Here is a 25634-nt window from a genome sequence, read left to right as displayed (position 1 = left end):
GACCATGGAATATAGCGAAGGAGGAAGGGGCATCAGAAAACGGTGATAAGCGGGTGAAAAGAAGAGAAGGGATAAGAGAGGAACCAGAATGGGAAATGGGAAAAGAGAGAAGGGAAGGGGTGAGAAGTTACTGGAAAATAGAGAAATCAATGTTCATGCAAGTACCATAAGACAAAGGTGCAAAATTATGCCATCCGGCCCATTGGGTCTGCTCCACCATTTCATCATGGTTGAACCAATTTTCCTCTCAACCCTAGTTTCATGCTTTCTCTCCCTATTCATTCATGTCCTGACCAATCAAGAATTGATCTACCTCTGCCATGAATATATATAAGGACTTGGCCCCCCACTGCTGCCTCTGGCAAAGAATTCCACATATTCACCAATCTCTTGCTAAAAAAATTCCTCTTCATCACCCTTCTAAAAGGATGCCCCTCCTTTCTGAGACTGTGTCCTCTGGTCTTAGACTCTCCTGCCATATGAATTATCCTCTCCACATTCACTCAACCATGAGCTTTTACCATTTGATTGGTTTCAATGAGGTCACCGCTCATTCTTGTGAATTCTGGTGAATACAAGCCCAGAGTGTTCAAATGCTCTTCATACGAGAAGCCATTCAATCTTGAATCATTTCCATGAATCTCCTAACTTTTCCTGAGGAAGCTACTCATATAGAAAATGAGGTGTTACAACTCCCACATAAATTTAGCTTGTTATGAAAAATAGATTTTCAAGCCCAAAGAAAATAATTTTAACCCATGACATAAAATGCACAGGCACTTCAGGACTGCTGAGCCCTATGTTGTTATTGATCTATCATTATTACTGGTATAGCTGTTAGAGATGATGTACAAGTCACTCATGAATTGAATGGTGTGACAATGGAGAAATGGTGTTCTCCTGTTCTCATGCTTAACATTGTGTGCTTCCAAATATTTGTAAAAAAAAAATGTGGTCTTGCCTGTGATCTTCAACTGTGTGGAACTGTTTTGAATTTAATGGAAGAACACTACAAAACAAAAGTTTGACAAGCCACTCAAGCCTTCTGCAGTCAATGAGAATCTGCTACACTGTTGTGTTGCCCAGTCCGGTGAAGTCCAGGTGAGGATTTGCAGAGTCATTCTGCCTTACATCTCCTTTTTTCCTCAAAATTTACATGGCATAATGTTTTGCAGTGATCATCTTGGTTCTGGTATCTGTCTCTATTGTGGACTGATAGTGAGAAGAGGGGAGGGAGAAGGGAATCATGGTGGGGAAAAGGGGAAGGGAGAGGGAAGCACCAGAGAAACATTCTGTAATGATCTAGAAATAATTGTTTGCAATCAAATGATCTTGCTTGATGTTTCAGGGTTGTGTGGGTCTGCATCCGCATCACCTCCCACCCCGACATCCCCTCTGCTACCTGGCGCGTACCCCTCCCATGGCATTCCATCCCAAAATCCTTTGCTCTTGCCAGATCTACAAACTTGCTCTCCATTCTACATTGACAAATACAGGACAGTGCAAAAGTCTTAGGCATCCCAGCTAAGACTTGGCAAAGTACTGTATAGAAATGCCTTTTATCTTATTTATGTTTAGCACAAAATTGAATCTACATTTTGAAGTGGAAAATCATGCAATAGGTTTGAAGAAAATAATTTTTTTACGAACGATAAACTTAAGAACATATAGAAAGATGTCACTTTATAATAGAAGGGCATCCCATTAGAGCAGAGATGAGGAGGAATTTCTTTAGCCAGAGGGTGTCTGTGGAGGCCAAGTTATTGGGTATGTTAAAGTGGAGGTTGGTAGGTTCTTGATTAGTAACAATGTCAAAGGTTATGGAACAAAAGCAGAAGAATGGGGTTCAGAGATAATTAATCTAGAGTCTAGGACCAGAGGGCACAGTCTCAGAACAGAGGAACATCTATTTAGAACAGAAATGAAGATTTTTTTTTAGCCAGAGGGTGGTGAATCTGTGGAATTCATTGCCACATATAGTTGTGGGGACCAAGTCATTGAGTATATTCAAAGCGGAGGTTGATAGAATTTTTTCTTCCTCAGTCCGGGTGAAGGGTTTTGGCCTGCAACGTCGACTGCTACCCTTCTCCTTAGATGCTGCCTGGCCTGCTGAGTTCCTCCAGCATTTTGTGTGTGCTGCTTGGATTTATAGCATTCACAGATTTTCATAATATCCCGAGCAGCAGCCCACAGCGCCATTTATTTCTAGACTCTCATTCCCAGTGCACTGCATGAACCACATCACCGCCTATTGCTATCCTCTCTACCAATATCTCCCTGCACCAACCCATACCATCAAATGCCTTGCTCACTCCTGATACCCTTCCCCTTCTGGGAGCACTTCAGTGTCAAGACATGTATTTGATCTGAACAAAATTGCTTTCTCACTTTCTACGTGCCTTTTACTGTGCTGGCCTGATATCCTAGCGACTACAAGAGTAAATTTGACCATCAGAAGCTCTGAGTTGGATGGAATAAATGATAGCTTGAAACCTATTGCTGCAAAGTGGACTCAAAGCCTTTATTTTCTGACAAATCCCTATTAGTTTACTGGTAATCATGGTGTTGTCTGCCATCCTGGTCTTACATGTGATTCCAGCTTCTTATTTGTGACTGACTATGGGTGACCAGAGTGACATACCAATGCCATCTTGCTATCATTGTCCAGATCCCCAAGATCTTGAACCGCTCTTGCTGATCTGGTGGAGATTTAGTTGCTATTATGCATACATGGTGGACTGTGTGGAATTAATCCTCTATCTAATATAATGAAAGTTGCAGATGAAAAATATTTCTCACCAAAAAAAAATCTTATACTGAATATTCAATGTAATAAGATCTGTAATTCTATAAATTCCAACTCAACATTGCTTTCAATTTCAGTCAGAATTTAAAGTGAAAAGGGCTTTAGGGGAACCAGGAGGTTAAAGGGGAAGTTCAGAATGATTGAGACTCGTCTCTATTTTTTACCTCCCTCCAGCTATAACTTGTATTTTCTTTCTGCTATTCTGTGCAGGGTCAAAAACTCCTTTTTACAGATTTATGGGAGTCAGCAGAGTAGTTGTTTTTGCCAGATTTCCTTGTGGAAAATGGTGGGCACTGTTTCTATGAGGCCAGTGAGAAGGTTTGTTTTGATGAGAAGTCTTTTATTAATAGGTCTCTCAGTCTGCATGCGCTTGTTTAATTTTATTATGTATGCAGCAGAACATCAGCCTTGAGAAATTAGATTTGCCAAAGCTTTCTTTCATTTATTTTGGCTCCAGTCTGTCAAATACCTTTTTAGAGCCATAACATCCGGAAGAGAGTAACAGTCACCAGTAATAACAGCGTAAGCCTTTCTTCCAGAAACAGAATGCTTTGCTGGACAACATAAATATTAGAACAATAACAGCTGGTATAATATCACTAAACTGTGTTAAAGACCCAGCTTGTAACTTAAAGCAATGTTAATCTGTTTGTTCGTTATGTACTGTGTCATATGCCATGGACGATCATGGTTCTTTCCATGACCATGATTGTTCTTGGCAAATTTTTCTACAGAAGTGGATTGCCATTGTCTTCTTCAGGGCAATGTCTTTACAAGATGGATAATCCAAGCCATTATCAATACTTTTCAGAGATTGTCTGTCTAGCATCAATAGTAATTTAGCCAGGATTAGAGACATGCACCAGCTGCTCATATGACCATCCACTTGGCTTCATGTGACCCTGATCGGGGGGTGGGGTGCTAAGCAGGTGTATACCTTGCCAAAGGGTGGCCTGCAGGCTAGTGGAGGAAAGGAGTGCTTTACACCTCCTTTGGTAGAGATGTATTTCTAAGCCGCCACCCAAATTTTAATTACTCTATCTAAAAATATCTCAGTTTGTAAGTCTGTATGTAGAACAGAGAAGCTCTATGAATAAGTCTATTTCTAACTCAACTGTACGTGCTATGATGAGGTGAAGTAGTCACATCACTTACCAACCATTTTTAGGGGCAATTTTATAGTGATGGTCAGCCTATTGGAGGTTGGGCGATATTATCAAAGAGACATTTAAAGATACGTACAATATGACAACAGGCCCTTCAGCCCAGAGTTTATGTCAACCACCAATCACACATTTACACTAATCCTGCATTTTAAAAACAAAATTCCCTCATATTCTCATCAGTTCTCCCCGATTTTATCACAAACCTACACATCAGGCCTAGTTTACAGTGGCCAATCAGCCTGCTTGAACCATTTGTCTCGGGGCTATAGGCATCAACTAGAGCATCCTGAAGAAAGAACGTAGTCACAGGGAAATTTTTAAAAGTCCACACAGGCAGGGGGCATGTTCAGGACTGACCCCGGGCTTCTGGCACTATGAGGCAGTGGCTCTACTCATGGTGCCAAAGTGTTGTGTTCAGTTGATTATTAGCTGTAATTTTGTGTTTGATTCTGAGTAAATCATCCCTGTACCTGGTAAAGCAATGGCACTGGGGAAAGCCCATTAATGGATTATGGATGAGCAATTAATGAAAACACATGACAAGCTGTTCTGATCATTTTACTGACCATTTAGGTACAAAATCAGAATCTAAATTAGGTTTATAATCTTATGTAAGTTTATATATTGTACTATACAGCTGTCACAAAAAAAAAGAAATTTCATGACATATGTGATTGATGATAAACCTGATTCTCTTATGGCTCTTTATTGTGGTTTGAGAGTGGGAAGTGGGCAGGGAGAGGGGTATCATGGTTCGGAAATGGGAAAGGGAGAGGGGAGGGTGCATGAAGCAAAAGAGAGACATTCTGTTACGATCAATAAGCCAATTGTTTGGAATCAAAGGTCCTTGCCTGGTATCTCAGGGCTAAGTGTGTCTGCACCTGTGCCAGCAAATCCCCTCCCTGCCCCTGGCACCCCTTCTTTGCCATCTGTCCTACATACCTCCCGCAGTGCTCCACCTCATCGTTGTCAACATCCTTTGGTCCTGTCATATTTACAAACTCGCTCTCTGCCCCGTGCTGACAAATACGGTACTGTGGATAAGTCTTAGGCATCCCTCCTATATATATGTGCCCAGGACTTTTGCACAGTACTGTATATCATCAAAATGTTGTTTAGCGGCAGCAGTACAGTGCAATACAAAAAAAATTAGATGAAATTATAAGAAGAAATATGTAAAAACATTTTTTAAAATCAGTGCAAAACAAAAAGAGAGGTTGTATTCATGGGTTCGTGGGTATGATGGTTCGACAAAAATCTGGTCAGATAGTCTATGGGTTTAAGAAAATGATTGCAATACTGACTTCCAGAGTTGCTGTGCTTACTGTGATATGCATATCCTTTGCACTGGTAAGTGTCTTTAGTGAGCGTTAGTTAATGTTATTCCTTACAGTTTTATGTTCTGACATTTACTGAGGACTGTGGAGTGAGTTAAGGAGGAACATGGAGCAGGAGAATAGTTAAGTAGGAAAGCCATACATAATGTTTCCTATACAAAGGCCAGCCAGATATTTACTGGGCAGATGGCAAGTAGTTCATGTCAGAGAATTATCTGGAGGTCAGTGTATTGAGCTTGGAACAAACACAGTTCCACTTCCCGATTCACTAACGGCTTAAAAGACAGTGGATGCTGCCTCTCTACCTGCTTTTACCTGATGGGACGGACACTCTGTTTGAGATTAAAAAATAAAAATGCAGTTACAACAAATAAAGTTAAAGAATTGTAGAAACATTACAGTACAGAAAATGATTTATTCAGCCCTCTCGTCCACGGCAACTATGCTAATTCCATGTGTCTGCTTTAGGTCTGTATTCCTTTACTCCTTTCCTATCAACGTACATGAACAAATGTCATTTAAACATTATAACTGCATCTTCTCTGACAGCTGATTACAGACATTCATCATCTTCTCTGTGAAAATTTACCACTTAGAGTTCCTTCACGTGGCATGGTAGCATAGTAGTTAGTGCAATACTCTACAGCACCAACTGTAAGATCAGGGTTTGATTCCCACTCCTGTCCATAAGGAGCTTGTATGTCCTTCCCGTGACCGCATGGGTTTTCTCCAGTTTTCTGGTTTCCTCCCACATTGCGAAGACGTATAGTGAGGGTTAGTGAGTTGTGAGCATGCTATATTGGCGGCAGAAGTGTGGTGACACTTGCACAAGCACGATCCTCGCTGTTTGATTGTCGCAAATAACACATTTCACTCTGTGTTTCATTGTACTTGTGACAAATAAAACTTTGTCCTAATTTTACCTTTAAATTTCTCCCCTCTCACCTGAAGCCAGTGGTCTTTAGTTCTAGACTCCGCAAACTGGAAAAATAAATATTGACTATTTACTCAATCAATGACCCTCATAATTTCATAAACTTCTAAAAGGTCAATCCTCAGCCCATAAATTGAAGAGAGAATAAGCCCAGCCTTCCCGTCCTCTCCTTATGACTTCCACTCTCCATTCCAGATAGTATCCTGGTCAATATCCTCTGCACCCTCACCAATGCTACCACATCCTTCCTGGTAACCAGAAATATGCACAATACTCAGGTCAGGTCTAACCAATGTTTTGCTTATCTGCAATATGTTGTCCCAACTCTCATTATCAATGTCATAGCCTATGAAGCCGAGCATACCAACTACCCTCAGTGCTTTCAGAGGGAAATGCACTTGAATGAATGTACAGATTTATCTACTCAAGACCCAGGGGCTCAGTAAGAATGTGCATGGTTTACTCAATGCATTTCATAGACTGCCTGTGGAAATTACTACAAGTGAATTCTGTAACAGAGTCAACAGTTAGTCACTTGATATATTCTCCGAAGAAGTGACAATCATAAAGAAACAGTCATTAGTTACAACCATTCTTTCACACACAATAAAATGGAGATAGACACCAAGATATTTTGGTGACTGACCCACCTCCAGTAAAAAAAAACAATATTGGACTTGATCTTTTTTTTCCACCCATCTAACCATTGCCAACACACTTAAAATTCCCTTTTCTCCATTCCATCTCAGAAGGTTAATATTCCATCCAATAACTGTGGACACTACTATTTGCAATATCTACATGGCGTATACTTGTAAGGAGGTTGGCGAGATGAATGTGAAATGAAACTTACTTTGAACAAGTATGAAATGGTACGTGAGAGAAAATATATTTAGTTATATCTTAAAATATCAGAAGTGGATTTTATAAAACAAGTTTTTATATCTGTAGAAGAGGAAAGCTAGAATCCTAGGCAACACACGCACAAATTTCTGGAGGATCTCAGCAGATCAGATAGCATCTATGGAAAGGAGAAGGGTCTTGGCCCAAACCATTAACTGTTTGTCCATTTCCATGGATGCTGCCTGACCTGCTGAGTTCCTTTAGCATTTTGTGTGTGTGTGTGTGTGTGTGTGTGTGTGTGTGTGTGTGTGTGTGTGTGTGTGTGTGTGTGTGTGTGTGTGTGTGTGTGTGTGTGTGTGTGTGTGTGTGTGAACAACTAGACTACAGATGTAACAGTAAACTTACACACATAATTTTTTAAGCTACATTTAGAACAAAGTTAATTTTGGATGCTTCAGAGACGATGTTGAAGCCAATACAGAAAATATAAAGGGTTTAGTTGTTCTAAAGCAGTAATATGAAACATTTAGAAAATTTGATGCTTTACTCTAAAACTGAGAAAGTGAAGAGTGCTTGACAGAGCAATAAAACTTGTGAGGACTTATAATAAAATAAATTGGGAAAAAGCCATAACCATTGATTGATAATGAATCCCAGGGTTGTATATGATGTTACTATATACTTTGATAATATAAGTTACTCAAACTTTGAACTTTGATAAGCTGAGAGGGCAAAACTTCATATTGTCGCTTGAAAGTGAAGCCAATGTGTAAGGGAAGTATTTTTTTCTGATGTAAAGCTCTATGAAGGCAAGGGATTCTGGAAGCAGACTTTTGAACCACGTAATACAAAAACAAAATTATTAAATACTGACAAAAAAGATATAAATAAACACAATAAAATGGAGAATGTATTCAGAGAACTGCAAAGACTGTCTGCATTGCTAGACTTGTTCGACATCCAGTGACCATTGAGCCTAATGTTATGCACGCATCAATATATTAAAATTCTTTTATTTGCACCTCAGGAATTTGCAGTAAAAGAGCTTTCAGCTGTACAAAAATTTATGGTTTTGTAATAACATCATTCCATCAATATAAACAGTTTACTTGCTGATATTTTATGCTACTGTCATTTTGTATATTTAGGCAGAAGGAAACAAAGGAGTGTTCACACTGCAAAACAGGTTTTAATAGCATCTATAAGCACTTGGAAGGGTATTAAAATTTTGGACATAATATCAATGACTCAATCCTTAAAGGAGCCGCACCCTTAAAGTAACAATTATTATTTGTATTCAATATTGCTTATTATACAAAAAAGGAAAGGCATCTACAGATACTTTTGTTATTGACTCAATTGGCATGATGACACAGTTGATGGAGCTGCAGCAGGTCCAAGATTAATATCTTCATCCACACGGGCTTTGCAGGAAGACACACCCTTGTCTCGACTTCATAGTGAAGAAATGATGCATCTAAGAGATCTCACTGACATCCCTGAGACTGTAAATTATGTGATCACACAAAGACTGGGCAACTCTCAAATTCAAGCTTGTCGTCACTTTCAGCTTCCTAGCCTTGGATTCATTCCAGGTCTCAATAGAATGTGCTATAACTCACAGTTTGTCTTGCATCCCAGCTTTAGAGAGGTCCCATTCCAGAACAGGAAGCATCATGATTGTCTATCCAAAGAAGACAGAAAACAACCTTCTGAAAGCACCTGCAGACCACTCTCACATGCACTTTATATCTACCATGTACAACCCACAAAATAATCTTCCGCAGGAAAGTGTGTTCTGAAAATGTGTGGTTTCCATCCATCATTAGAGAACCTTTATCATCTCTCCATTCTGATCAGAGCTCCAAATGTAATTTGTTGTGTGTTTAAAAGTGTCTATCTCCATTCAAACTAAAGGCTGGGGGGTGGGGGGAATAAATATCTATAGCCACTTGCGTCTCCATTTTAGCTGCTGGCCAATTCAGACATTGGCTTTGGAAACTGCCAACACAACTTCATAGGTGGCCTTCCCTGTTATGAACACATCGTTGTTGTTGAGAGAAGAACATCCTGCAGATACACTTGCCCACTGACAACAGAGGATTCAATGGGAAGTAGAGTTTTGCATTGTAGAAAATTGTGATACAATTGGCCTTCCAAGAATCCAACCCCTCTATAACAAGAGTATTATTTGTTTTCCCCACCTTGAGTATCCTGGTTGTCATTGTCTGCTATGCAGTAAATAACATGGTCAGTCAATAGTGTCAGGCATTATCTGCAGAGATAGAGAGAATGGAGTATGAGCAGCTAGGATGTAGGAGTGGGAGATAAAAGCCACCAGAATGAGCAGGAAGAAGAGGAAGACACACTTAATCCAGACCCACAACAGCATGAGCTCCAACCCAGGGATGTCATGAGGCCCCAGATGAGAACACTTGCTGGGATGCATTTGAAGACAGCGCTTGATCCCGGAAAGTTTCTCATGCGTGCCATTGTACTTCTCCTCCCAGTGCACTCACTCTCAAAAACACACTTACTTTCAGTCATTCAGGCCTTTCGGGTATTTGAGGAATTATCTGCTGTCAGTGTGATTCCACACAATTAATAGCATCATTATGTTGCTGTCATAATGCAAGTATTATTTATTTCAATGAAATTACTTTAAATGGAGGCAGACATTCTCTCCCATAACTAATTGATAAATGGTAATTGGTTTATTATTATCAGATGTACTGAGGTAGTGAAAATTCTTGCTTCGCATGGCATTCCGACAGATCATTTTACAATGTAAGTACATTGAGGTAGTACAAGGGAAAAGCAAAGGCCAAATGCAGAACATGGCATACAGTTACAGTTACAGAGCAAGTACCATGTAGGTAGCCAAAAATCTGCAAGAGCCCAGACGAGGTCAAGAGTTCATCTTTATTATACAAGCGGTCCATTCAGTAGTCAAACTCAAAATCCCACTGCAGCTCGTAGAATCTTAGAAAAGCAAAGAAACTGAATGAATGCATTAGGTTCATTGTGTCAGTTCCAAGAAGCAGAATTATCCACCTTCCATAGCTCAATAAGTCATGGTTCTTTAAGTTTTATTTCCAAAATGAGAGTTTTAGCCTTTGCCGCTATTTTAAGCAATGAGTAGCAAATCCTTATCATCCTCTGGCTGAAAATATTTCTCCTCATATCTCTTCAACTCTTTCTTCCAATTTTGTTAAATCTATATTCTTGGTTGCTGGCTCCTTTACTAAGGGAAATGAATCACTTACTCTCTGTAATTCTCTTAATTTTACAGAACTCAGCCTCCACTATTTTAAAGAAAGCAACATAAATTTATCTAATTAAGAGGAGAACTGATTGATGAGGTAATCAAATAATGGGTAGATACAGGAATCAAGGATAAAAGAACAGATTAGGCAATTCAAGACAACTATTTGTGAAATGCCAATGCGAGAAAAGAACTCTATTTCATGATCCAGATGGTATTCAACAGGATGAATTATCCTCATATTATAGAAACCATTTGATTTTTATCATATTGAAATCAAATAGGCAGATCTATATAGGCAGTTTCACTCTATTAACTTCATTTCAATGTACATGTAGTACATAGAACATTACAGCACAGGTACAAAGCATTTGGCTGACAATGTTGTGCCAAACTAGCTAAAAAGCAAATCAAAAACACCCAAACACTATTCCCTCGTACCTACACCATGTTCATATCCCTCCATTTTCCGTACATCCATGTGCCCATCCAAGCGTCTCTTAAAAGCCTCTAATATAAGCTTCTAAGATTTACCTCCACCACCATATCAGGCACTGCATTCCAGGCATCCATGATTCTCTGAGTAGAAGACTTACCTCTCATATCCTCCTTGAACCTACCCCCTCTCACCTTCAATACCTGCCTTCTGGGATTAGACATTTCAACCCTGGGAAACAAATACTCTCTGTCCATTCTATCTATGTCTCTCATAATCTAATAAACCTATATCAGATCTCCCCTCAGCTTCCGACACTCCAGAGAAAACAGCCCAAGTTTATCCAGCCTCGTGTGAGAGCAGGTGCCCTCTAAACCAGGCAACATCCTGGTAAACCTCTTCTGCACCCCCTCCAAAGGCTCAATGTCCTTCCTATAGTGGAGTGACTAGAACTATATTCAGTACTCCAGATGTGGCCTAACCAGAGTTTTATAAATGAAACCCCGCTGGTTTTCTTGGCTGCGTAAGTCCAGGGAAGACACTCTCAGGTCTCGCGGAACCTGTGAGATTGAGACTGCTCTCCCAAGTTTGTGTGGATGCTGTGTAATTTACAACCCTGTTACGATTCAGGGCCAAGAAACAACAGAAAACACGCTGCATAAGATTAAAGGAATCATATTTATGAATCTTAACTAAAGGGTTAGTAAAGGAAACAAAAAGGGCCCATTATAATTAAACAGTCAAATGTTCACCAGTTGGAGCTCAATTTACCGATCCTCAGTTAATCTCGCCGCCTGGCTCCATCGAATCACAATCTCCCCACCTGGTCAAATCGTACAGCTGGTCCTCTTCAGTGTCTTCTCTCTTCATCTCACACCAAACAAAGGACCCATTATCTCCAACCATAACCCAAACACTGCTTCTACAGAAAGACCATTGCTTTAGCAGTGAAACCTTTCCCAAGGTGTTACATAAAGTTGCGAAGTATCTTCTTGACCGTTGAACTCAGTGCCTTGATAAACAAAAGCAAGCATTCCATAAGCTTTCTTAACCACCTTATCAACCTAGGAGCTATGAACTTGGATCCAAAGATCTCTCTGCTCGCTAACACTGTTAAGGACCCATTCAAGCTGATCGTGTGCAGACCATGTGGCTAAGTGGATCAATTTCAATCTGCACAATTTCTCCGATAATTTCAGTTTCATGAATATCCTTAATGGTTAATCCATATTTATTTGTTAAACAACATGGTCTTGACTTAAGATTATACAGGCTTCTCAGAAACCTGCCCAGAGTCTTGAAGGATGATCCTAAATTGATCGAGCATTTTAGACGAACTGCCTGCTTATGTCTCTTCTCCAGATTGGTTTGTTTTCCGTTCATTCTCTCTTCACCCTTGTTAATGGGATTCTTCAGCCCACCTTTTTCCCTGCAGTTCATCTTCCACCTTTTCAAGTGCTTGAATTCTTCAGAATCTATTATAATTAGTTGTAAGCACAAATTCCAAACATCATCAGGCGTCTGAGAAAGAGATAATGGGCAGTTTATACACCTGAGGAGACAGTGGCTATTCTTTACCATCGACAACAATATCCTGAGAACTTGTGCAAGACCTCATAAAGCAGTGGAGGAGTCATAAGTCAATGCCAGTGTTATGCGAGGGGTTGGCATATCTGCTGGTCAAAAGCCTCTTCCGTTGTCTCGTTTGTTAATTGGCTCTTTCAAAGGATGCAGCAGCACTTTCCCATTGGTTGCCTCGCGTGCCACGGCACCAGTTTCCAGTTCTGGGCACCTCAGGAATATAAGAACAGCACGCGTGAGAGACTCGTTCTCTTTCCTTCGTCTCCAGGGCCCGCTTCAGGCTGAAGTCACAACCATCACTGAAGGACCATTGGGAAAGAGTGTTGCAGATGTAGAGGGTTTCCCCACCCCGTTTATACTTAGCTATGTATTCATTCAGAGCATGCTTAGTTTTGTAGCTTTATGACTTGGCACAATATGTGCACTCTGCAGGAGATGTAATATTCTGATTCATTTCAATACATTAGACAATACATCACCTTACTTCCTGTATCTCTTGGATTCATTGCAATAAAAATACTGTTGAATTGAGTCCAGTGCATTGAAAACCCATCTCTTGTTTTCCAGTCATGCCCTTCTTGGGGACTGTCCAAAACCAGCAATACAAAATCTTTACTGCAGTTTTCTTATGATTACGTTTTACAGGCACTGCAGTTCATGATGTGTGTATTCAGTTTTGAGCATAAAATCAACCTAAGTGAAACTGAATAGGGGAAAGATACAATGAAAGTTTCATCCAAAGTACTTAAAGGTCTGACTTAGCATTTATGTTCTTGAACAGAATTAAGAGCTGGCTTTAACTGACTGATACAAAAAGACAGTCTACCTCAAACTTCAATAATTGAACATAACATTTCATCTTTCTTTACATCTAGGCTTTAGAATTTGGATTGGTATTCTGGAAATAACTTTTATGACTTCTGGAAGTGTAGTGATCGCAATCTCGACAATGAATAGAAATCATCTGTCAAAAATGCCACATAATTTAGTTCACATTGGCTAAGGGAGACTTTTTATACATCATCAGGTCTTCCCTTATCTTACCAGTATTGAATATGTAAGTCAAAGGTTTGATTTTAAGCAGACATTTACATATAACAAGTTTAGAATGAATGTAATGAACCAGAATTGATAAAAGAGCTTAAGGTAAAGGAATCCTTAGGAATTGATCATAATATGATCAAATTCATCCTGAAATTTGAGAAGGAGAAACTAAAGTCAGATGTATCAGTATTACAGTGGATTAAAGGAAATTACAGAGGCTTGAAAGAGGAGTTGGCCAGAATAAAAAGGAAAACAACACTGGCAGGGATGATGAAAGAGCAGCAATGGCTGGAGTTTCTGGAAGCAATGCGGAAGTCAAAGGATATATATATCCCAAAGAGGAAGAAGTATTCTAAACACAAGATGACAGAACCATGGCTAAGAAGCAAAGTTAAAGCCAACATAAAAACCAAAGAGAGGGCATATAACACAGCAAAAACTAGTGAGAAGTTAGTGGATTGTGAAGCTTTTAAGTGCCGACAGAAGGTAACTAAAAAAGTCAGTAAGAAGGTAAAGATGGAATATGAAAGTAAGTTAGTCAATAACATTAAAGGTAGTACCAAAACTTTCTTTAGATACCTAAGGTGTAAAAGTGAGGTAAGAGTGGATATTGAACCACAGGAAAACGATGCTAGAGAGGTAGTAATGGGGGATAAAGAAATGGTAGAAGAACTGAATAAGTATAATGCATCAGTCTTCACTATGGAAAACATTAGCAGTATGATGGAAGTTCCAAGTGTAAGGAGGTCATGAGATATGTGAAGTTACCATTACTAGGGAGAAGATTGTTAGGAAACTGTGAAGTCTGAAAGTAGATACGTCACTTGGACTAAATGGTGTACACCCCAGGGTTCTGAAATAGGTGGTTGAAGAGATTTTAGAGGCATTAGTAATGATCTTTCAAACATCACTAGGTTCTGGAACGATTCCGGATGACTGGAAAATTGCAAATGTCACTCTATTCTTCAAGAAGGGAGAGAAGCAGAAGAAAAGAAATTATAGGGTAGTTAGTCTGACCTCAGTGGTTGGGAAGATGTTAGAGTCGATTGTTAAGGAGGTAGCTTCGGTGTGCCGGGAGGCATATAATAAAATAGGCCATATCCAACATGACTTCCTTAAGGAAAAATCTTGCCTGACATATCTGATGGCATTCTTTGAAGAAATAATAAGCAAGCTAGACAAAGGAGAATTGGTTGATATGTACTTCGATTTTCAGAAGGTTTTTGACAAAGTGCGCACATGAGGCTGTTTAACAAGCTACAAGCCTCTGGTATTACAGGAAAGATTCTAGCATGGATAAAACAGTGGCTGATTAGCAGGAGGATAAGAGTGGGAATAAAGGGGGACCTTTTCTGGTTAGCTGCCAGTAACTAGTAGTGCTCCTAAGTGGTCAGTGTTGGGTCCTATTTTTACGTTATATATCAATAATTTGGATGATGGAATTGATGACTTTGTTGCAAAGACTGCAGACAATCCAAAGATAGGTGGAGGGCAGGTAGTTTTGAGAAAACGAGAAGTTACATAAGGACTTAGAAAGATTAGGAGAATGAGCAGAGAAGTGGCAGATGGAATACAATGTCAGGAAGTGTATGGTCATGTACTTTTATAGAAGAAATTAAAGGGTTGACCATTTTCTAACTGGAGAGAAAATACAAAATCTGAGGCACAAAGGGATTTGGGAGCCCCTGCGGAGGATTCCCTAAAGGTTAATTTGCAGGTTGAGTCTGTGGTGAGGAAGGCAAGTGTGATGTTAGCATTTATTTCAAGAGAACTAGAATATAAAAGCAAGGACATAGGTCATGTCAGCACTCATTTTTTTAAAATATCCAGCAGAGTATAACATTGCATCCTATCAGACTTTTGCTCTCCATTCAGCCTCTGCCAACATTTTAATAAATGTAGTGCCAATGATGCATGTATTGGTTTTTTCCCAATATTTGTAGTCAACTCAAGAAAGTGGTCACATTTTTTTAAAAAAACTTATGTAATACCTTAATTATAAAACAGCGAATACTGAAATACACAGCAAGCCATGCAGTATCTGTGGAAGGAAGAACAGAGTTAATGTTCAAGTCAAAGACATTTCATCAGATAGGGACTTTGATTTTATTTTGGTACCTTGATTATTTCTTGGATGCAAAATGTGTCACCCCCAATGGGTCATATTAAAATTATCTGGGGTAGAAAATTGTTCTGTATTCTATACGATGAAAACTTGTAAACATTTATAAATTGCTTCTGAAATTATTCCTGGTGATTGTAAACTTCGTATCAAGCATTTCACAGATGAAAGAGTGCACACATTACAACTCTTACTTGTGGCTAATCTTTCCTATATAAATAATATAGACTTATTTATTTCAATTCTTTAGCTAAAATTGTGAAAGGACAAAGCTCTCTTGATTGCAGCCTGCCGAATGTTTATGGGACGGTTTGATGGACAGTTGGAAAGCAATGAGATTTAGTGGTACGAAGAGTCTAGTGACACTAGAGGAAGTGTAAGGCAAAGAAAAATATCCAAGGAACTATTTACCAAGTTTCAGAGGCCACCGGGTGGTATATTTATCTGCGGGCTTTAGTTGAGAGTTTTGCTTGCATGTTTTTCCCCTTTTCTTTACAAATGTTGTTAAAATAAGATGAACAAAAAACATGACTGGAAATACTTCATGGAGGAGTTTGCCTCTGCTACAGTGGTGTCAGCTTGGTTTGAGAAATGGGGTTGAGATTTACATTGGGCGACGCCTGCCTGCTGGAAAGAGCTCTTGTCCAAGTGAAATGGAATAATAAAAATGAAGTATTATAAACTGTTCATCAAGTTGTTATGAGCTTTGCCAGACTTATAAATTTTAGTTCTCCATTATTTAAACAAGCTTCTTGTTTTGCTTCATTTGAGAAATAGAAAGGGGTTTACCATAACCCCTCTGGGGTGGTGGGGTGGAGATATGTCTCTACCAAAGGAGGTGTAAGGCGGGGATCCTTCCTTCTGCAAGGCTGCAGGTCACCCTTGAGCAAGGTGTAGCACCTGCTTAGCACACCCGATGGGGGTCAAGTGAACCCATAGGAGCAGGTGGTGGACATCACATGTCCTGGTTATGCGACAGCTGATGCCAGGCAGACAATCTCTGAAGAGTATTAGTAATTGCTGGGGTCACCCATCTTGTAAAGACACTGCCCAGAAGAAGGCAATGTAGAAAAATTTGCCAAGAACAATCTGGTCATGGAAAGAACCATGATCATTTACGTCATATGACATGGTACATAACAAACGAATGAATACCTATGACAGTACTTCAGAGAAACTTAAGGGATTTTATAATTGCATATAAATTGATCAATCAACTGATTGATTGTAACTTAATTTGTTTGTGTTTAAAAGGTTGAAGAGCATCTCCTTGATCCAATGATCCAACCTTCTGGGAGGTGTTCAGAACTGATATATAACAGGAACTAACCTGGACCACTGTTAGTTTCTTCCTTTTTAGTAGCTCCTGAAAGGTGTGTAGGCAGCAGCTTGGTAGGACACACCGCATTGTCTTTTGGGGCAGAAAACCAGACAAAATCACCACCCTCATTCCTCATTCATTGCCATAAGCATCAATCTCTTAGGCTCTGCCACATGTGAGGAGACATCTCAAGTATAGTCCATTAGTCAAAAGCTGAAAGGATCACCATTTTGCTCTAAAGTTCAAAGTTCAAAGTAAATTTATTATCAAGGTGCATATAATTCTCCATGAACCGGCTTGAGATTCATTTTCTTGCAGGCATTTACAGGAAAAATGCATTCTTTATAGTGCAAGTCATAAATCACATGAACGCATGTTTGAAAGTGCAAGTTCTTTCACCTCAGATATTTAATAAAACTGTGACAGGTTGTAACCTCAGGTCTGCATTCCCAGTCAGCCGCAGCAACCTTTCACCTCCCACTCATCAGACATCCATCTACCTCGACCTAAAAACAAGATATTCAAAGACTCTGCTTCCACTCCCCTATGAGGAAGAGAGTTCCAAGTACTGAAGACTGCCTGAAAGAAAGCACGTCCCTTCATCTACACCATCGATGGATGACCCTTCTGTATAAATGCCCTTTCAAGAAGAAATATTGCCTCCACATTCACCGGATAACTGTGTTGTGTTGAAGATACAAAACAATGTCTTGTCAAATATTAGATAGGGTATTGTCCATGGTGCGAGCAAGAGTTCAGAATGAAACACATTCTGGAATCTGAAGGAGACTCAGTCTGACAGAGGGTTTCAACTCAAAAATTCGACTGTTGATTTCTCTCCACAAATGCTGTCTGACATTTTGAGTTCCTCTAGGATGTTGCTTGTTGCTCTAGAATGCAGAATGACCAGCAGAAAACCTGGCTATCAATGTGCCTGTCTGAACATTAGCTACATTATCTTTCAAATTGATAGCTACAGCTGAAAATGAGCTATTTTCTCCTTCTGCCCACAAAGGCACCACCTGTACAAATTCCTAAAAGCAGCAACTCCAGCAGTTACTGGGTGGTGTCTGAAGCTAATCCCTGCTTGCTTGAGAACCAGGGAACACATTTAATTACCTCCTAGATGATCATCCAAACAAGCGATTAACCCAGATATAAAAAGTGTCTGTCTCCTTGCAGGAGAATAGAAAACATTTCTAAAGTTTACTTTACAGGTTTGAATTTCACTGGTGGCAATACATGGACTTTGTGCCACAACTTTCTCAATGTACTGAAGGAATTTCTACCTTGCTCATCAGTTACCTTGCAATGAGTGGAAGGAATCTTCAGGAAGCAAGATTCCAGAAAGGCAGCGTCCATTATTAAGGACCTCCAGCACCCAGGGCATGCCCTTTCCAGATATCAATTACTTTGTCTGAGGAAGAAGGTAGGATGTAGGAGGTACAGAAGCCTGAAGGCACACACTCAGTGATTCAGGAACAGCTTCTTCCCCTCTGCCATCGATTCTTAAATGGATATTGAATCTTTGGACACTACCTCACTTTTTTTTTAATATACAGTATTTCTGTTTTTGCATTTTAAAAAAATCTTTTCAATATATGTGATTCATTTACTTGTTTATTTATTATTAATGTTCTTTTATTTTATTTATTATTAATATTTTTCTTTATCTGCTAGATTATGTATTGCATTGAACGCTGCTGCTAAGTTAACAAATTTCACGTCACATATGGTGATAATAAACCTGATTCTGATATTCTGCCTCAAAGAGGCAACATGGAAAATAGAAGATCCTTGCTGTATTGCCCCTATTGCAATTCCACTGAGAATTCCATCCTTCGATCAGTAAAATCAGTGGATAAAAACAGCCGCTGAATGCTCTGTTATTTCTATTGTAAATAGATAAAATTGACATAAGTTGCTTTGTGAATTGATTGTAGTTCACTCTGAAAGAGGGGAGATAATTACTGTTGCCAGACTTGATGAGAAACAAGACTGGAAGCTGGAAGAAATCCCTTCTTCCTCAGACAAAGTAATTGATATCTGGAATAAATTGTCATCAAAGAAAGTCAACGTTAAAAGGAAGAGGGAAAAGCTTTCGTACTTGAAGTGGATTGAAGGTTACAAGAGTAAATTCTATACATATGGTATAATGCTCTACTGCAAACGACAGGTTGAAGCCTTTTCAAATCAAATTATCTACAAATGCAGCTGGTCAGTCTTCAGTGTTATTAAAAGGTTTTGATGGAGCAAGCTCATTTTCTCTAGGGAGACAGAAATAATTTTTTTTTCTGTTCTAAGTCATAATTGAGACTTGAGGCAGAGATTAGGTGAAAGTTCTTTACACATGCTGTTTTAAGTTATGAAATACTTTTCTGCAAGGCATGGTGCAGGCATTAACGATTAGGTTGTTTAAGGAAAATTGCCCAAATATGCAAAGGACAGAGTAATGTGATGCTCCATAGAAAGCTTAGGTAGTGGAATTTATTTAGAATCATCTTACCTAGATAGGGTTATATGTGATTCCAGATCTCTAGTGCTCGGCCTGGCCTGCCTGCTGAAATGGTCTAGAAAATCATTCAGTTTAAGAGGCAATTAGGAGCAGGCAGACCATCCACATCCAATTAAGAAGCAACAGCAAAAATAATGTCTCCTTCCCTGTACCTCTTTATACTGACTGTCAACCTTTTACTCTTTCAGCCCAGACTAAAGGGCTTCACCCAAAATGTCGACTGTCCATTTCAAAGTTCGAAGTACATTTATTATCAAAGTATGCATACATTATACAACCTTGAGATATTTGTCTCATTACAGACAGCTGCAAAACAAGAAATCCAAGAATAAACACCCAATGTGCAGAGAGAGAAAGCAAAGAAACAAATCGTGCAAACAATAAAAGTGAGCAAATAGCATTTGGAACAAAAGTGAATCCATAGACATGCAAAGCCCGGAGTAGCTGGAGCAGGCCCCCAGCCTCAGCTTCTGTTCAGCACGTAGTGGAGTAAATGTCACAGAGCCCACAGACATGAAGTCCAGAGCAGGCCCAAGGCCCCAGCCTCAGCCTCTGTTCAGCACGTAGTGGAGTAAATGTCACAGAGCCCACAGACATGAAGTCCAGAGCAGGCCCAAGGCCTCAGCCTCAGTGCAGTGGAGAGAAGTGCCAAACATTGCAGAGCAGTGAGCAGAACCGACCTGACTGTTGCCTCTGGACCTGACACTCAGCCTTTTCAATCCATGTGTCCCATGTTTAGACTGTCCAAACACCGGTTCCTTCCTCACTCTAGGACATGGTTCTGTCACCTTGATACGCTCCGGGCCTGGACTCTGACGCCACACTTCAGCCCTCCATTGATACTGCCTGAGCCATTGTGTTCCTCCAACATCACTTTTTTGCTCCTGATTCCATCATCTGCTGTTTTTCTTTTGCTCCTACAAAAATGATTCTTTTTCTCTGGTTCAAAAAGTTTGAAGTTCTGCTGATGTTTTATTTCTGCTTTCTTGATTGTGTAGAAAGAACTTGGAAACATCACTTTTCTTGCAAGTGTTACCTGTAAAAGTTCACCTCCAGTGTAAAATAAGTAGACAGACTCTCTAATCATAGTATTGATCCACTATGTCAATTGGAATAAGAATCCCTCTCTGATCTCTGCAGTCCTCTGACTCATTGATCACATTCTCACCTATCATCTTGTGTTTCTCTCTTCCCTCCCCACACCTCTTAAATCTACTCCTCAGCATTTTCTTTTCTCCAGTCCTGCCAAAAGGTCTCAGCCTGAAACGTCGACTGTACTTTTTTTCCATAGGTGCCTGGCTTGCTGCATTCCTCCAGCATTTTGTGTGTGTTGCTTGGATTTCCAGCGTCTGCAGATTTTTTCTTGCTTTTGATAGGATCAGGCTTATTATCACTTACATGTGTTGTGAATTTTTTTTTGGCAGAAGGACAGTGCAAGACATTAAAAGTAATTTTCATGAATCTAATTTTATTGAAGATATTGTTCTGTAATTCTTCTCTTGTCCGTAGAGAAGTTATGAATATCCCTGCTAAATTATGATTTAAAATAAAACTTTAGAAGCAGTAAATAGAATATGAATCACAAGTAATATGATCTTTATGGTAATAGTTCATACTAAATTATCCAATGGTTGCAAATCCATAAACACATTTACCTACCATGGGATTACATTTAAGTAAGTTTATTCCTAAGAGAGTAAATGTAGTGACTTGTGTCTACACCATAGTTACGATACACTGCTGATGGTTGGTTCAAGCCACAAAAGGATTGGTATTCAATTGATCACAAAGTCATTTTTAGATTATGGCTCAGCATTTTGATTTATCATTTCAGAGGAATGTTTTAAATGGGTGCTTTCTGTGTGGTCTGTCTGTTATAAGAAACAATATATTTGTCATTGCTGAAGAGCTCAATATAAAACTGGGCAAGATTCTCTGCTTTTTGATTTGTTTCTTTAAAAATTCAAGTTTATTTTAAATCATGTGTTATTTATCTCTTCTTGTAAGTGAATCTGATAGGAATCAGATCTGCAGAATTGAGAAACTCAAGTGACCATATTGACTCAATCCCTTCTTAACAGCAATAAACTTATTCAAATCCTTGTATTAAATTCTTCTTCCTTTTCTTGGGCCCTTAACTCCCAGTTGAGCACAAGCCATCAATGATCTCCTGCCTCCATCATTCTCTGTTTTCAGCCAATCCCCATCATCTAATTTCAACCTTGACATCTCTCCTCCATGTGTTCTTTGGATGTCCCTTTTCCCCTTTCCTCGGGGATTCAATTTTATTGCCTGCCTGGTTATGTTGTTGATTGGCTTTCTCAGGGTGTGGCCAATCCACCTTCATTAAATTTATGTAGCTAAAGTTCTTGACAGATAAAAGCCCTTTTGTCTATCTATGCAAACCGACCCAAGCATTAGCATATAGCTGATAGGTCAGTGTTTCATTCCTGTTTGCATGGCTTTGTCAAAGAGGTGCCTCAAATACCGCAGGAACTTTAATCATTGAAGGGGAATCTGTAAACTTTATATGTGCCAAGTATTCCCAATCAGAATAGTTGATTATGTATTTATTGGTAGAATTAGGGTGTAAGTGGTAAGGCCAACAGATATTGCACATGATTAATTATCCTTGACATGGTGATCATGAACCATTGTTCACCTAATGCTATTAGGTGGGGAGTTCCCAGACTTAAAGTGCTAATAAAAAAAAGCCCAACTTTTTATTATCGAATCAAGTTAGTGAGTAACTTGTAGGAGAAGATGGTGGTGTTCCCACAAGCCTGTCATTTTTGTCCTCCCTTCTGATTGTCACAGGGTGGCAAGCTGATGTGGAAACGTTCTCAGTCGGTAACTGCTGGGTTTTGTTTTGAATAGTAGACATTGGAACTAAAGAGTGCAGATAATCACATGAACATCTAAGCGGCTATTTATATATTCATGAGTGCATCCATCCTGGTGAGAGGACAGTTTCTTTCCTGTCTTGAGCCTGTAGACATTGGAAAAACTTTCTGGAGCCGAGGGCTGATTTATTTGCAGCGGGATTTTGAACATCTGACCTGCTCTTGTGTTTATGTCCGACCAAGCTTCTGGTCAGAACATTGATGCTGGCAGATACTTGGCAATGACAATGCAAAATCAAGTCAAGGATATGAAATATTGAATGCAGCAAAAAATACTACACTGGACAACAATTTTTTTTTCAAAAGTTTTGCTTCCACAGAAAGCATTTTATATTTATGATAGACTGCTTGAAGCTGAACTCAAATATAATTTCAGACTACTTTATAATGTAGGAATTTGGAGAAACAAGAAATTAACTTTTATTCTGTATAATGCATTTAATTGGATGATGGGGCTAATGCTTTGCAATAGTTCAACTAAGCTAAGAATGTTTTGTTGATGATTTTTGTTTGCACTCAGTGTTGGAGGCTTCTTGCTTAAGTGTTCAACAATAATCAGCCAGCATTGATGGATTCCAGTTGTCCTGATACTGTTTTTCCATGACTGCAATGTCCTGGGGAAACCTTTCACCATGCTCATCACTGACAGGGAAGAAGTCTAAATGGGAATGCAGAAAATGAGTCTTTAGTAACATGTTGCATTTCATGGTTTCAGTTTACATTGTGGGCAACATCTTAATTGACATGAATTGTGAAATGAAATAAAAATTACAGGCAATTTTTTTAAAATGATGTGTGGTAGGGTAATTTCATAGTGATGTTCATGTTTAGCAACCCAAAATCCTTAAGGTACACCCACAAGTATTCAGGAAGAAGTATCTTTATTGTCCAGAGTTATCAGCATGATCTTTTGAAGTTCATTTGTGTTGCCACTTCATGCCAAACTATGCCAGGTTATAAATGTTGTTTGAGGTGTCTGATTTCAGATAACTGAAATTTTACTTTGTGTGAGTCCATTTGGACTAGCGATAAATTTCTCATCATCACTCTGCGTGGCATTAAAAACTGCTCCAGACACTAGGGTTTATTGGTACTGTAGATTAACCTGATATACATATTTGTCCCGGTCAAAGGTCTGATTTTAACAGCATGATTTAAAAAGTGGTCATGAAGCATACGGATCTTGGACCTCCAGAAAGTGTCCACAGCAGGGGTGATTGATAAGTTTGTGGCCTAAGGTAGAAGGAGATGAATTATTAACTTCAAACTTTCTGCATAATCACTCAAAGAGTTGAATTGCATGCGCATGTAAAGAGAGCTGTATAACTCATCTCCTTCTACCTTAAGCCATGAACTTATCAATCACACCTGCTGTGGACACTTTCTGGAGGTCCAAGATCCGTATGCTCCATGACCACTGGACTAAGTGTATAAACGTAGGAGGGGACTATGTTGAAAAATAAATGTGCTAGGTTTTCTAAAATTGACTCCTTCTACCTTAGGCCACAAACTTATCAATCACCCCTCGTATATGCATTTCGGATATTTATAAGAGTTGGTGTGAGAGGACTTGGTTAAGGGATGAGGGTAGTCATCCAATACTGTGTAGTTTTATGATTTTAGCTTTCAAATCTCCATTTAATAGTTATTTAAAAGGACCAAATCTCAGATGGTTCCAACTTATGGCCTGAGCTGGTATCTTGGTTGAGTCCTCTTTATGCCAGACTGAAAGGCCTAATAGACCTTAAGAAATAAGACATAGGAGGAAAATTAGACCATTTAGCTGATTTAGTCTGTTACACTATTAATCGTGGCTGATTTTATTTTCAACCCCATTATCCTGCCTTCTGCCTGTATCCCATACCGGCCATGAACCTATTCATCACTGCCTACATACACTCAATTCCTTGGCCTCCACAGTCAGCTGTGTCAACAGATTCCACAGACTTGCCACCCTCTAGTTGAAGAAATTCATCCTCATTTCAGTCCTAAAGGAGTGTCCCTTTATTCTGAGGCTGTGCCCTCACATCTTAGACTCTGTGACTAATGGAAACATCCTCTCTGCACCCATTCTATCCAGGCCTTTTAGTACTCAGCAGGTTCATCCTACTGAATTGTATCAACTATCGGACCAGAGAAGCTGCTTCTCATACATAAAACATTTCCTTCTAGGGATTACCCTTGTGAACCCCTTCTGGACCCTCTCCATGACCAGCACTTTTCTCCTGAGATACAATACCCCCTTGCTTTCATATTCTGGTCCTCTCAAAATTAATGCTAGCATTGAATTTGGCTCCCTTACTAACAATTCAACCTGCAAGTTGACCTCAACGGAATCCTGAACAGGAACTCCCAAGTCCTTTCACACCTCCGAATTCTGAATTTTCTCCGCATTTAGAAAATAGCCTACAACTTTATTCTTCTTAATGCTTCATAGGGTGCCACTGTCATGTGACAGTTGGCACGACACTACTGAAGCATGTGGCGTCGGAGTTTGGTGTTCAATTCTGGCATGCTTTGTAGGAAAGTTTGTGCGTTTTTCTCATGAGCTTGTGGAATTCCTTTAGGTGCTCTGGTTTCCTCCTGCAGTCCAAAGACATACTGGTTAGTAGGTTAATCAGAATCAGAATCAGGTTTATTATTACCAGCTTGTGATGTGAGATTTGTTAACTTAGCAGCAGCAGTTCAGTGCAAAACACAATCTAGCAGAGAGGAAAAAAAAGATAATAATAAATAAAATAAAATAAAACTTAATAATAGTAAACAAGTAGATCAATTATGTATATTGAATAGATTTAAAAAATGTACAAAAACAGAAAAACTGTATATTAAAACAAGAGTTAGGTAGTGTCCAAAGCTTCAATGTCCGCTTAGTAATCGGATGGCTGAGGGGAAGAAGCTGTTCCTGAATCACTGAGTGTGTGCCTTCAAGCTTCTGTATCTCCTACCTGATGGTAACAGTGAGAAAAGGGCATGTCCTGGGTGCTGGAAGTCCTTAATAATGGACGGTGCCTTTCTGAGACACCGCTCGCTAAAGATGTCCTGGGTACTTTGTAGTCTAGTGCCCAAGATGAAGCTGACTAGATTTATATCCTTCTTGCAGCTTCCTTTGGTCCTGTGCAGAAGCCCCTCCATGCCAGATAGTGATGCAGGCTGTCAGAATACTCTCCATGGTATGATGGAAATTTTTGAGTGTATTTGGTCATTGTTAATTGTACTGTGATTAGGCCAGGGATAAAGCACGTGAAATGCTGGGCAGTACAGCTCATTGGGCTGGAAGGGCCTATTCTGCACTGTATCTCTATTAAACAAACAAATAAATAAATTTTAACCTAGAGTATCTGTTCTCTGTTGAAATACA

At 39.4% G+C, this 25634-nt stretch overlaps 1 protein-coding gene across 2 annotated transcripts in view; it reads left to right on the top strand.

Annotated features, from left to right (window-relative positions):
• Positions 1 to 25634, top strand: part of rspo1 (R-spondin 1) — a 169783-nt gene that overhangs the window by 113199 nt on the left and 30950 nt on the right. The window lies entirely within an intron of this gene.

Source organism: Hemitrygon akajei, chromosome 32 (assembly GCF_048418815.1).
Source record: "Hemitrygon akajei chromosome 32, sHemAka1.3, whole genome shotgun sequence".
Taxonomy (NCBI): Eukaryota; Metazoa; Chordata; class Chondrichthyes; order Myliobatiformes; family Dasyatidae; genus Hemitrygon; species Hemitrygon akajei.
Note: the sequence above shows the minus strand (reverse complement) of the source record. Positions and strands in the feature narration are given on the sequence as shown.